The sequence below is a fragment of the Tachyglossus aculeatus genome, chromosome 21, assembly GCF_015852505.1.
Source record: "Tachyglossus aculeatus isolate mTacAcu1 chromosome 21, mTacAcu1.pri, whole genome shotgun sequence".
Classification (NCBI taxonomy): Eukaryota; Metazoa; Chordata; class Mammalia; order Monotremata; family Tachyglossidae; genus Tachyglossus; species Tachyglossus aculeatus.
This window is the reverse complement of record NC_052086.1, coordinates 30570530-30582533: the sequence shown is the minus strand read 5'-3', so window position 1 is coordinate 30582533 and position 12004 is coordinate 30570530. Positions and strand designations below refer to the sequence as shown.

General features: G+C 43.6%; 1 protein-coding gene and 1 non-coding gene across 2 annotated transcripts in view; both read left to right on the top strand.

Moving 5' to 3' along the window:
- Nucleotides 1-12004, top strand: part of LOC119942890 (transmembrane protein 132D-like) — a 645325-nt gene that overhangs the window by 606207 nt on the left and 27114 nt on the right. The window lies entirely within an intron of this gene.
- Nucleotides 1685-1822, top strand: LOC119943100. Its single transcript, XR_005455581.1, has one exon. It is a non-coding gene; the product is annotated as a small nucleolar RNA SNORA7 (small nucleolar RNA).

The window sequence follows — 12004 nt, the reverse complement described above, 5'->3', positions numbered from 1 at the left end:
GTCTTTCAGGAATACAATATTCCCTCACACCTTATTCATGGAGCATTAGTAGTGATCGTATTTAGCGATCACCCACTATGATCAGTGCACTGTGAGAAGGCCTTGGGGAGGGCGGAGAGGGGGTGCGAAACTTTCCAAGTGCCCAAAACAAAGAAGTCGTACATTCTCTGCTCACAGGAACTTATATTCTTATTGGGTAGATGGAGGAGCACATAAGTAAGTTTATACGTGCTAGAGATGGTTAGCACCTAATGTGTTTATTTTTATAGTGTTGTAAATACTTCTGTGGCTGTTTTCCCCATTAGAAGGTAAACTCTTTGTGGGCAGGAACCATTTCACCTCAATCAATCAATCAATCGTATTTATTGAGCGCTTACTGTGTGCAGAGCACTGTACTAAGCACTTGGGAAGTACAAGTTGGCAACGTATAGAGACAGCCGCTACCCAACAGTGGGCTCACAGTCTAGAAGGGGGAGACAGAGAACAAAACCAAACATATTAACAAAATAAAATAGAATAGATATGTACAAGTAAAATAAATAGAGTAATAAATATGTACAAACATATATACATCTATACAGGTGCTGTGGGGAAGGGAAGGAGGTAAGACAGGGGGGATGGAGAGGGGGACAAGGCGGAGAGGAAGGAGGGGGCTCAGTCTGGGCTTCAAATGGACCTCATTCATTCAATCATATTTACTGAGCACTGACTGTGTACAGAGCACTCTACTAAGCGTTTGGGAGAGTATAATATGGCAATAAACAGTCACATTCCCTCCCCACGATAAACTTACAGTCTAGAGGGGAGGAGACGTACATCAATACAAATAAATAAAATTACAGATGTGGACATTATTCTCTACTTCCAAAAATCCCTGTTATGGTACACCCCAACAATGGGCCCTAGATAAATGCTGTTACTACTACTACAAATAATAATAATAGTAGTAGTATCAGAGAAGCAGCGTGGCTCAGTGGAAAGAGCACGGGCTTGGGAGTCAGAGGTCATGGGTTCAAATCCTGGCTCCATCACTTGTCAGCTGTGTGACCTTGGGCAGGACACTTAATTTCTCTGTGCTTCAGGTACCTCGTCTGTAAAATGGGGATTGACTGTGAGCCCCACGTGGGACAACCTGATCACCTCGTATCCCCCCCAGTGCTTAGAACAGTGCTTTGCACATAGTAAATGCTAAACAAATACCATCGTTATTATTATTCTAGACTGTGAGCCCACTGTTGGGTAGGGACTGTCTCTATATGTTGCCAACTTGAACTTCCCAGGTGCTTAGTACGGTGCTCTGCACACAGTAAGCGCTCAATAAATACGATTGAATGAATGAATTATTATTAAGTATAAAAATTAGTACAGTATAATAACTTAGTACAGTGTCTGGCACATAAGTGCTTAATAAATACCATCGTTATTATTGTTAATTATTAATATTAATAATAACGATGGTATTTATTAAGCACTTACTATGTGCCACTGTACTGAATGCTGGGGTGGACACAGTCCCCGTCTCACATGACTAAATGCTGGGGTGGACACAGTCCCCATCCCACATGACTAAATGCTGGGGTGGACACAGTCCCCGTCCCACATGGGGCTCAAGGTCTCAATCCCCATTTCACAGATGAGGTAATTGAGGACTACAACTATTATTACCACTACTACTGATGACTTTCCCCTCTCAGGGTTGCACCTGGAGATTTTCCAGTCCTCTACTAGTCCCGGCTACGGGAGGGAGAGTCAAGCAGAGGCCTACCCATTCCATTCCTGGCTCGGGCAGTGGCTAGCGAGTGGAAGGCCATCTGCTACAAGTCAAAACTCACCTGCGATGGGCAGCGGTGGCACGGGAGAGAGTCGAGGGAGGAGACTCGAGTTTACCGCCTGGAAGGAGGCAAGGGTAAACCACTTCTGGATTTTTACCAAGAAAACTCTCTGGATCCACTACCAGAAAGATTGCAGATGGAGAGCTGTGAGCCCGCTGTTGGGTAGGGACTGTCTCTATGTGTTGCCGACTTGTACTTCCCAAGCTCTTAGTACAGTGCTCTGCACACAGGAAGTGCTCAATAAATACAATTGATTGATTGATTGATATAATATAAGGTATAATTCAAGACTGTAAGATCACTGGGGGCAGGGAACATGTCTACAAACTCTGTTATATTGTGCTCTCCCAAGCACTTAGTATAATGCTTTGCACGCAGTAAGCTCTCAATAAACATGATTGATTCATTAATTGCGAGCTCTGAATGGAACAGAGACAATGTCAAACACCTGGATTCTAACCTGCCTGCTGTGTGACGTGAGTTGTCGCCTGACTTTTCTGTGCCCTAGTTTCCTTATCTGTAAAATGGGGATAAGATACCTATTCTCCCACCCCTCAGATTGTGAGCCCTGCGTGGGACAGGATTTGTGTTTGGTCTGATTGTGTTTGATCCCCACTCCCAGCCCCACAGCACTTATATCCATATCTGTAATTTTTTTCTTTAAATTAATGTCAGTCTCCTCCTCCAGACTGTAAGCTCCTTGTGGTCAGGGGATGTGTCTGTTTATTGTTATACTGTACTCTCCGAAGCTCTAAATACAATTGACTGACTGTACGCCAAGGCTTGGCCTATAGTAAATACTTAACAGATAATAATAATAATGGCATTTATTAAATGCTTACTATGTGCAAAGCACTGTTCTAAGTGCTGGGGAGGTTACAAGGTGATCAGGTTGTCCCACGGGGGGCTCACAGTCTTAATCCGCATTTTACAGATGAGGTAGCTGAGGCACAGAGAAGTGAAGTGACTTGCCCAAAGTCACACAGCTGGCAATTGGTGGAGCTGGGATTTGAACCCAGGACCTCTGACTCCAAAGCTTGTGCTCTTTCCATTGAGCCATGCTGCCTCCCTAACAGATACTATAATAATTATCATTACTAAGTGGAGAGTAGTGATGGCAATGGTTCACCCCCTTAATAATAATAATAATAATAATGATAGCATTTATTAAGTGCTTACTGTATGCAAAGCACCGTTCAAAGCACTGGGGAGGTTACAGGGTAATCAGATTGTCCCGCGGGGGGCTCACAGTCTTCATCCCCATTTTACAGATGAGGGAACTGAGGCCCAGAGAAGTGAAGTGACTTGCCCAAAGTCACACAGCTGGCAATTGGCAGAGCCAGGATCCACACTCAGTGGTAGAAGTGTCTTCTCAAACTGTTTAAAACCCAATTGACTGTCTTCCTTAAATCCCTAACGCATTTGTATGTGTTCCTATGCCAGCGTGGAGATGCGTGAAAGGCCTGTGCGCTACCTCTGACAGTATCGATTTGGGCCACCCTTATTAATATAACTTCCCTTCCTAAATAATACCCTATTGCCTGTGGCAAAGAAATGCATTTAACGCATATTGCTAAATCGGCAAATACCTTGTAAGCCTGCCAACACCGGGGAGCTGTATTTGAAATACGCATTATGATTGGAGAGAGTTTATGCCAAGCCAAGACAGGATTACTGCCCTTCATCGCTCCGTATTAAACTCAGAATCCCCAAGCTTAGAACCTGCCTGTAATACAGGAAACAGTGGAGGTCGTTAATCCTCAACCTTCTGAACTGTTCTTTTTGTTTCCAAATTTTCCATCCATTCCAGCGTGTCTCTTAGGGGTTGGGGGTAAGCAAAGCATCATGTTGCCTCTCCAAACTCAAACTCCATCGCCCAAAGAATATGAAATAGAAGTAGCGGGAGAGGCCGGGTCAGGATGCCTCTGCAGAAAAAGAGTCTCAAGGATCTCAATTTCAGAGGGACATTTGCATCATCATCAAAATGACTTCTTGACCGGCCAAAATAATCAGTTAATTCTTATTATTCAAGCTCCCTGTCGCTGCACACATGCAGACACGACCAGTGGTTGGAATAGAAATCTCCATACTCTTTTTCTAGCTCTCTGGTGAAGTTTGGATGGGAAAAGGGTGATGTCTGTATATATGTATATATGTTTGTACATATTTATTACTCTATTTATTTTACTTGTACATATCTATTCTATTTATTTTATTTTGTTAGTATGTTTTGGTTTTGTTCTCTGTCTCCCCGTTTTTAGACTGTGAGCCCACTGTTGGGTAGGGACTGTCTCTATATGTTGCCAACTTGTACTTCCCAAGCGCTTAGTACAGTGCTCTGCACACAGTAAGTGCTCAATAAATACGATTTGATTGATTGATTGATTGATTGATTGATGTCTCTGGAACTTTCTTCAGGCACCTAAATCAGGTCAGTGTTAGCACAGCCAAGATATCCCAATGCCCAGGACTGAGAATCCTCTCTTTGCCGTGAGGCGTAGCAACCATCTGAAACTTGCTGGGATTTTTGCAACACAGAGAAGCAGAATGGCCAAGTGGCTAGAGCAGGAGCTTGGGAGTCAGGAGGCTCTGGGTTCTAATCCTAACTCTGACATTTGTCTGCTGTGTGACCTTGAGCAAGTCACTTAGTTTCTCTGTGCCTCAGTAACCTCACTGGTAAAATGGGGATCAAGACTGTGAGCCCCACTTGGGACTGGGGCTATGTCCAACCTGATAAGCTTGTATCTACTCCAGCGCTTAAACAGTGCCTGACATATAGTAAGCACTTGGCAAATACCATATTAAAAAAAAAAGTATCCAAAAACTTGGTGCTACAATTTATTCGGATGACTCTGTTTGTGAATATATTTACATCAGCCTCCCCCATTCAAGTATAAATTTCTTGTGGGCAGGGACTGTATCTCCTTTATCTGTTGTACTTTCCCAAGAATTTAGCTCAGTGCAATGCCCCCAGTGAATGCTCAAGGAATGCCATTAATAATAATAATAATAATAATAATAATAATAGTAATAATAATAATAATAATGATGATGGTATTTGTTAAGCACTTACTATGGGCAAAGCACTGTTCTAAGCGCTGGGGAGGTTACAAGGTGATCAGGTTGTCCCTCGGAGGGGCTCACAATTTTAATCCCCATTTTACAAATGAGGGAACTGAGGCCCAGAGAAGTGAAGTGACTTGTCCAAAGTCACACAGCTGACAGTTGACGGAGTTGGGATTTGAACCCATAACCTCTGACTCCAAAGCCCGGGCTCTTTCCACTGAGCCACGCTGCTTCTCCATTACTACTGTTCATTTTCATGGCTGGGTCAGCCTTGTGAAAATCACCAATATGAATCTAACAAAATCAATAAAGAAACACTTCTTCCCCCAAAAGAGAGTAGACCAGGAAGTTGATCCCACAGGAATTGTGATGAAGACAATTTTCATGCAACATGGGGCAAGGACAAACTGCTTTTTCTGGAGGACCCGTTTCTGAAAGCATCAGCCCGATTCGTGAAAATGCAGTAAACTCTATTTATTTATTTATCTTACTTGTACATATCTATTCTATTTATTTTATTTTGTTAGTATGTTTGGCTTTGTTCTCTGTCTCCCCCTTCTAGACTGTGAGCCCGCTGTTGGGTAGGGACTGTCTCTATGTGTTGCCGACTTGTACTTCCCAAGCGCTTAGTACAGTGCTCTGCACACAGTAAGCGCTCAATAAATACAATTGATTGGTAATAATTGTAGCATTTGTTAAGCGCTTACTATGTGCCAAGCACTGTACTAAGTGCTGAGGAAAGTACAGGATAATCACACTGGACGCAGTCCCTGCCCCACATAGGGCTCACAGTCTTAATCCCCATTTTACCAGTGAGGTAACTGAGGCACAGAAAAGTGAAGTCACTTGCTAAAGTCACACAGCAGGCAAGTGGCAGAGCGGGATTAGAACCCAGGTCCTTCTGACTTCCAAGCCTGTGCTCTTTCCACTAGGCCATGCTGCCCCTTGCAGCCCCATTGGCGGGCGTGAACAGTACCCCCTCTCATTCCGGGTGCCCCTTGCTCCTCTGACTTTTCCCTCCCAGTCTCGTTGGGAACCTTATTGATGGCCGGACCTGGGAGCCTTTTTTGTTTTTCCTGGAAGGAAAACATAATGCATTTCAGTGTCACTTTCTGATGGCCCGTTGCAATCTGTTGGGTTATGAATAATTGCCCTAAGAGGCTTGGCTCAGAACATTCCTTCAATCATTGCATTCTGTTTTAATTCGGATCAATCATCAGAAATTTGCTGGAGAAATGGATTTCCTGGCATGAACAGTAATAGTAACGACATTCTCTGAAGGTGAGATGACTCATTCATTCATTCATTCCATCGTGTTTATTGAGCACTTACTGTGTGCCGAGCACTGTACTAAGCGCTTGGGAAGTACAAGTTGGCAACATATAGAGCCCAACAGTGGGCTCACAGTCTAGAAGATCTCAGAGCACTCTGAGGGAGAAGAGTTGTGAAGGCAGGCACAGGTGACATCACCTCCATTAAGTTTCCCGTATTAGTTTCCCCCGTAAGTTTTTACCTCCATTAATTTCCCAGCACTCTGAGCCCTATCGATCCCTCGGGCCAGTCAGTCAATCGGTGGTATTTATTGAGTGCTTACTATGTTCAGAGCACTATACCAAGTACTTGGGAGAGTACAATAGAGCAGAGTTAGGAAACCTACCCCCTGCCCACAAGGAGCTTGCAGTCAAGAGTTTACAGTCTAGCACTTGTGAATGTATTCGTTCATTCATTCAATTGTATTTATGTTGCCAATTTGTACTTCCCAAGCACTTAGTACAGTGCTCTGCACATAGTAAGCGCTCAATAAATATGATTGATTGATTGATTGATTGAGCGCTTACTGTGGGCAGAGCCCTGTAATAAGCACTTGGGAAAGTACGGCGCAGCAATAAAGAGTGACATTCCCTTCCCACAACCAGCTCACAGTCTGGGGAGGGAGGGGAGACAGACATAATAATAATAACAATAATAATAATAATGGCATTTATTAAGCACTTAGTATGTGCAAAGCCCTGTTCTAAGCACTGGGGAGGTTACAAGGTGATCAGGTTTTCTTTTAGACTGTGAGCCCACTGTTGGGTAGGGACTGTCTCTATATGTTTTCAACTTGTACTTCCCAAGCGCTTAGTACAGTGCTCTGCACACAGTAAGCGCTCAATAAATACGATTGATGATGATGATGATGATCAGGTTGTCCCACGGGGGGCTCACAGTCTTAATCCCCATTTTACAGATGAGGGAACTGAAGCACAGAGAAGTTAAGTGACTTGCCCAAAGTCACACAGCTGACAATTGGCAGAGCTGGAATTTGAACCCATGACCTCTGACTCCAAAGCCCGGGCTCTTTCCACTGAGCCACGGTGACATCAATCCAAATAGACATCAATATAAATAAATAAAATTACATATTACAGAAGTGCTGTAGGGAGGGAGAAGGGGAAGAGCAAAGTGAGTAACTCAAGGTGATGCCAGCTTGTACTTCCCAAGCGCTTAGTACAGTGCTCTGCACACAGTAAGCTCTCAATAAATATGATTGAATGAATGAATGACTGCAGAAGGGAGTGGGAGCTGAGGAAAAATAGGGCTTAGTCTGGGAAGGCCTCTTGGAGGAGATGTGCCTTCCGTAAGGCTTTGAATGGGGGGGGGAGAGTAATTGTCTGTTACACCTTCCTTATTCAGATTTACAAGTTTACTGTATTTAATTGGACCACTCCCATTGTAAATATATTTTTGTTCAACTCCCTAGAGTATATGCCCCATATAGGAGTAGTATTAGTATTTATTAAGTGCTTACTGTGTGCAGAGCACTGTACCAAGTGCTAGACTGTGAGCCCACTGTTGGGTCGGGACCGTCTCTATATGTGGCCAACTTGTATCATCATCATCAATCATATTTATTGAGCGCTTACTATGTGCAGAGCACTGTACTAAGCGCTTGGGAAGTACAAATTGGCAACATATAGAGACAGTCCCTACCCAACAGTGGGCTCACAGTCTAAAAGGGGGAGACAGAGAACAAAACCAAACATACTAACAAAATAAAATAAATAGAATAGATATGTACAAATAAAATAAATAAATAAATAGAGTAAAAAAAATATGTACAAACATATATACATATATACAGGTGCTGTGGGGAAGGGAAGGAGGTAAGATGGGGGGGATGGAGAGGGGGACGAGGGAGAGAGGAAGGAAGGAACTTGTACTTCCCAAGCGCTTAGTACAGTGCCCTGCACACAGTAAGCACTCGATAAATAGGATTGAATGAATGAATGAATGAATGGAAAGGAATATGCAGGTGGGAATTAGACTTTGTGAGCAGGGGATGGTGTCATTTCATTATTTAGTACTTCCCAAGTGCCTTGTTCAGTGAACCACACCAAGCAGCTTAGCCTATTAGCGCTTAGTACCGTGCTCTGCATACAGTAAGCCCTCAATAAATACGATTGATTGATTGATTGATAGAACACGTGCATGGGAGTCAAAAGGATCTGCGTTCTAATCCCAGCTCCGTCACTTGTGCTGTGTGACCTTGGACAAGTCACTTCACTTCTCTGTGCTCCAGTTACCTCGTCTGTAAAATGGGGATTAAGACTGTGAGCTCCACATGGGACAGGGACTGTGTCCAAACTGACAACCTTGTATCTCCCTTGTATCTGCCCCAGTAAACACTTAAGCAGAGACTATAAAACAGTAGATGCTCAATAAATGCCACTACTACTACGACAACTATTTTGTGTTCTCCCAAGGGTTTAGTATAGTGCTCTGCCCCCAGAATAATGATGATAATAAGAGTATTTACTACTATGTGCCAGGCACTGTTCTAAGTGTTGGGGTAGTTATAGAAGTCCATCAGTAAATCAGTCACGTTAAATGCTTACTCTAAACAGAGCAATAAATGCTATCAATTTTTTTTGAGTACTTAATAATAATAATGGCATTTATTAAGCGCTTACTATGTGCAGAACACTGTTCTAAGCGCTGGGGAATTTACAAGGTGATCAGGTTGTCCCACGTGGGGCTCACAGTCTTCATCCCCATTTTACAGATGAGGGAACTGAGGCCCAGAGAAGTTAAGTGACTTGCCCAAAGTCACACAGTTGACAAGTGGTGGAGCCGGAATTTGAACCCATGACCTCTGACTCCAAAGCCCGTGCTTTTTCCACTGCGCTTGTTTACTACTTAAGCACTTACTATGTGCCAGGCACTGTCCTGCTGGAGTAGATACAAGCTGATCAGGTTTGACACAGATCGTGCCCTTCTTGAGTCTTACAGTCTTAATCCCCATTTTACGGATGAGAGAACTGAGGCATGAAGGAGTGAAGTGACTTACCCAAGGTCACACAGCAGACAAGTGGCGGAGCTGGGGTTAGAACCCAGATCAATCAATCAATCAATCAATCATATTTGTTGAGCGCTTACTGTGTGCAGAGCACTGTACTGAGCGCTTGGGAAGTACAAGTTGGCAACATATAGAGCCCAACAGTGGGCTCACAGTCTAGAAGGGGGAGACAGAGAGCAAAACAAAACATATTAAGAAAATAAAATAAATAGAATAGATATGTACAAGTAAAATAAATAAATAAATCCTTCTGAGTCCCAAGCTAGTTCTCTATCCACTAAACCAAGCTCCTTCTCTAGGTCGATGGCAGAGCCGTTACTCAAATCCGGGTCTGCTGACCTCCAGTCTGACATCCCCCCTCTCCAGTTCCCCATGACCTCTTCAACAAATAGACATCGCCATTGTCACTCTCAATAATATTAGTTCTTTCCAAAATAAACTTGAGGACCCAGCTCCAGGTTGTTTTTTCTCTTTTCTACAATCCACTGCCGTGTTCACTTCAGTTCAGTTTAATAGAAATTTCTGTAGTGAAAGTCCTCTGGAGGTAAGACGGGCGTGAGGTCAGCCAAGTGGAAGCACATGCATTTGTTAAGGAAAAGCAGGAAGACGGTTTTTACAAAGGGCATAAAGTTGCAGGTGCAAGCTATTGTATTTCCAAAACACTTGGTCTATGTTCTTTATAGAGCAACAGGGATGTCACAAAAAACCTGGGCTGAGCCAGGTATTCCAGCAAAGCCAGAATGGATCCAAGGTGATGGAAGGGCCTTAAGCTGGAAAAGGAACAATGTACTGGGCTTGGAAATCTTGTGTTTCGCAAACAGTGGCAACTCTGTCTGCCACGCACTGAACTGAGAGGCCTCCTCCAAGAACGCAGCAACTAGCTTCCTTTCCGTGCTATAATCTGCCCTCAATCACGTTTACTATGACGCCCTTCAGCTTGAACTTTAAAACGGTACGTTTGAGTAAAAGAACAAAGGCTTGGGGCTTTTTCTTCTCTCTAACCTCAATTTCTTTTCTTTTACTAAATAGACATTTAAAGTAGCTTTCACCCACATGTTTGTTGCGTGCACACACGTACACACATGAAGGGTGGATTAATCCAGTGGCCCTGAACCCAGGAGGGCTGCCCTATGTTCCTGCATAATTGCCCCACTTTTAGACTGTGAGCCCACTGTTGGGTAGGGACTGTCTCTATATGTTGCCAATTGTACTTCCCAAGCGCTTAGTACAGTGCTCTGCACACAGTAAGCACTCAATAAATACGATTGATTGATTGATTGATTGATTGATTTACATAATTTGTTTACCACTAAAAACAGGGGTGAGGCTATTATACAGATCATACAAGAACTAACTCTAACAATAAAGGGAGAGCAAAGAGAGGAAATAATGGAGGAGGAAAGGAGCGGAGAAAGTAGGTGAGGAGGTACCTGGAGATTGTGTCTCTTCATTCCGTCTCAATGAATTAACTCCCACTCTGTGATGTTGTGGCCTCCCCATCCCCTCTGCACCCTCTCTCCCTTGGCCTTTGTCGGGTGGGGCAATGAAGAATCAGCAAACTTCTTTCCCCTTCCACCTGCCATTTTGCCACCTGCCGGAATCGCGTCTACCAACTTTTATATTGTACTCTCCCAAGAACTTAGTAGAGTGCCCTCCCTCTGCCCATCTGCCAAGCTAGCTCTCTTCCTCCCTTCAAGGCCCTACTGAGAGCTCACCTCCTCCAGGAGGCCTTCCCAGACTGAGCCCCTTCCTTCCTCCCCCCCATCCCCCCTCCCATCCCCCCATCTTACCTCCTTCCCTTCCCCACAGCACCTGTATATATGTATAAATGTTTGTACATATTTATTACTCTATTTATTTATTTATTTATTTTACTTGTACATATCTATTCTATTTATTTTATTTTGTTAGTATGTTTGATTTTGTCTCCCCCTTTTAGACTGTGAGCCCCCTGTTGGGTAGGGACTGTCTCTATATGTTGCCAGTTTGTACTTCCCAAGCGCTTAGTACAGTGCTCTGCACACAGTAAGCGCTCAATAAATATGATTGATTGATTGATTGATTGATTGCTCTGCACATAGTAACTCTGCACATGCTAACCTTCTCACTGCACCTCATCTCGTCTATCTCACTGCCAACCTCTCAACCCACATCCTACCTCTGGCCTGGAATGCCCTCAGTCTTCATATCAGACAGATAGTTGCTCTCCCCAACTTCAAAGCCTTCTTGAAGGTGCATCTCCTCCAAGAAGCCTTCCCTGACTAAACCCTCCTCTCTTCTTCTCCAACTTCCTTCTGCATCACCTGACTTGCTCCCTCATTCATCCTCTCTCCCATCCCCGCTGCACATATGTATTTATCTATAGTTCATTTATGTATATTAATGTCTGTCTCTCCATCTAGACTATGATCTCCATTATGGGCAGGAAATGTGCCTGTTTGTTGTTGTACTGTACTCTCCCAAGTGCTTAATACAGTGCTTTGCACACAGTAAATGCCCAATAAATACAACTGAGTGAATAAATAGTAAGCATTCAATAAATACCATTGAATTGACTGACACATTCTCATCCTTCTGCCCCCTTCCCCCCCAGCCACATCCATCCATCACTGCTTACCAAGCCACCTAATTTCTCTGTGCCTGTTTGACCAAGCCACCTAATTTGATTCAATGTGATTCTATGTGATTCAAAAAAGAAACTTTTATTTCCTCCTAGAAATTGGGATGAGGCAATTAAGCAGTAGAGGCATTTTTGCAAGTGAATGTG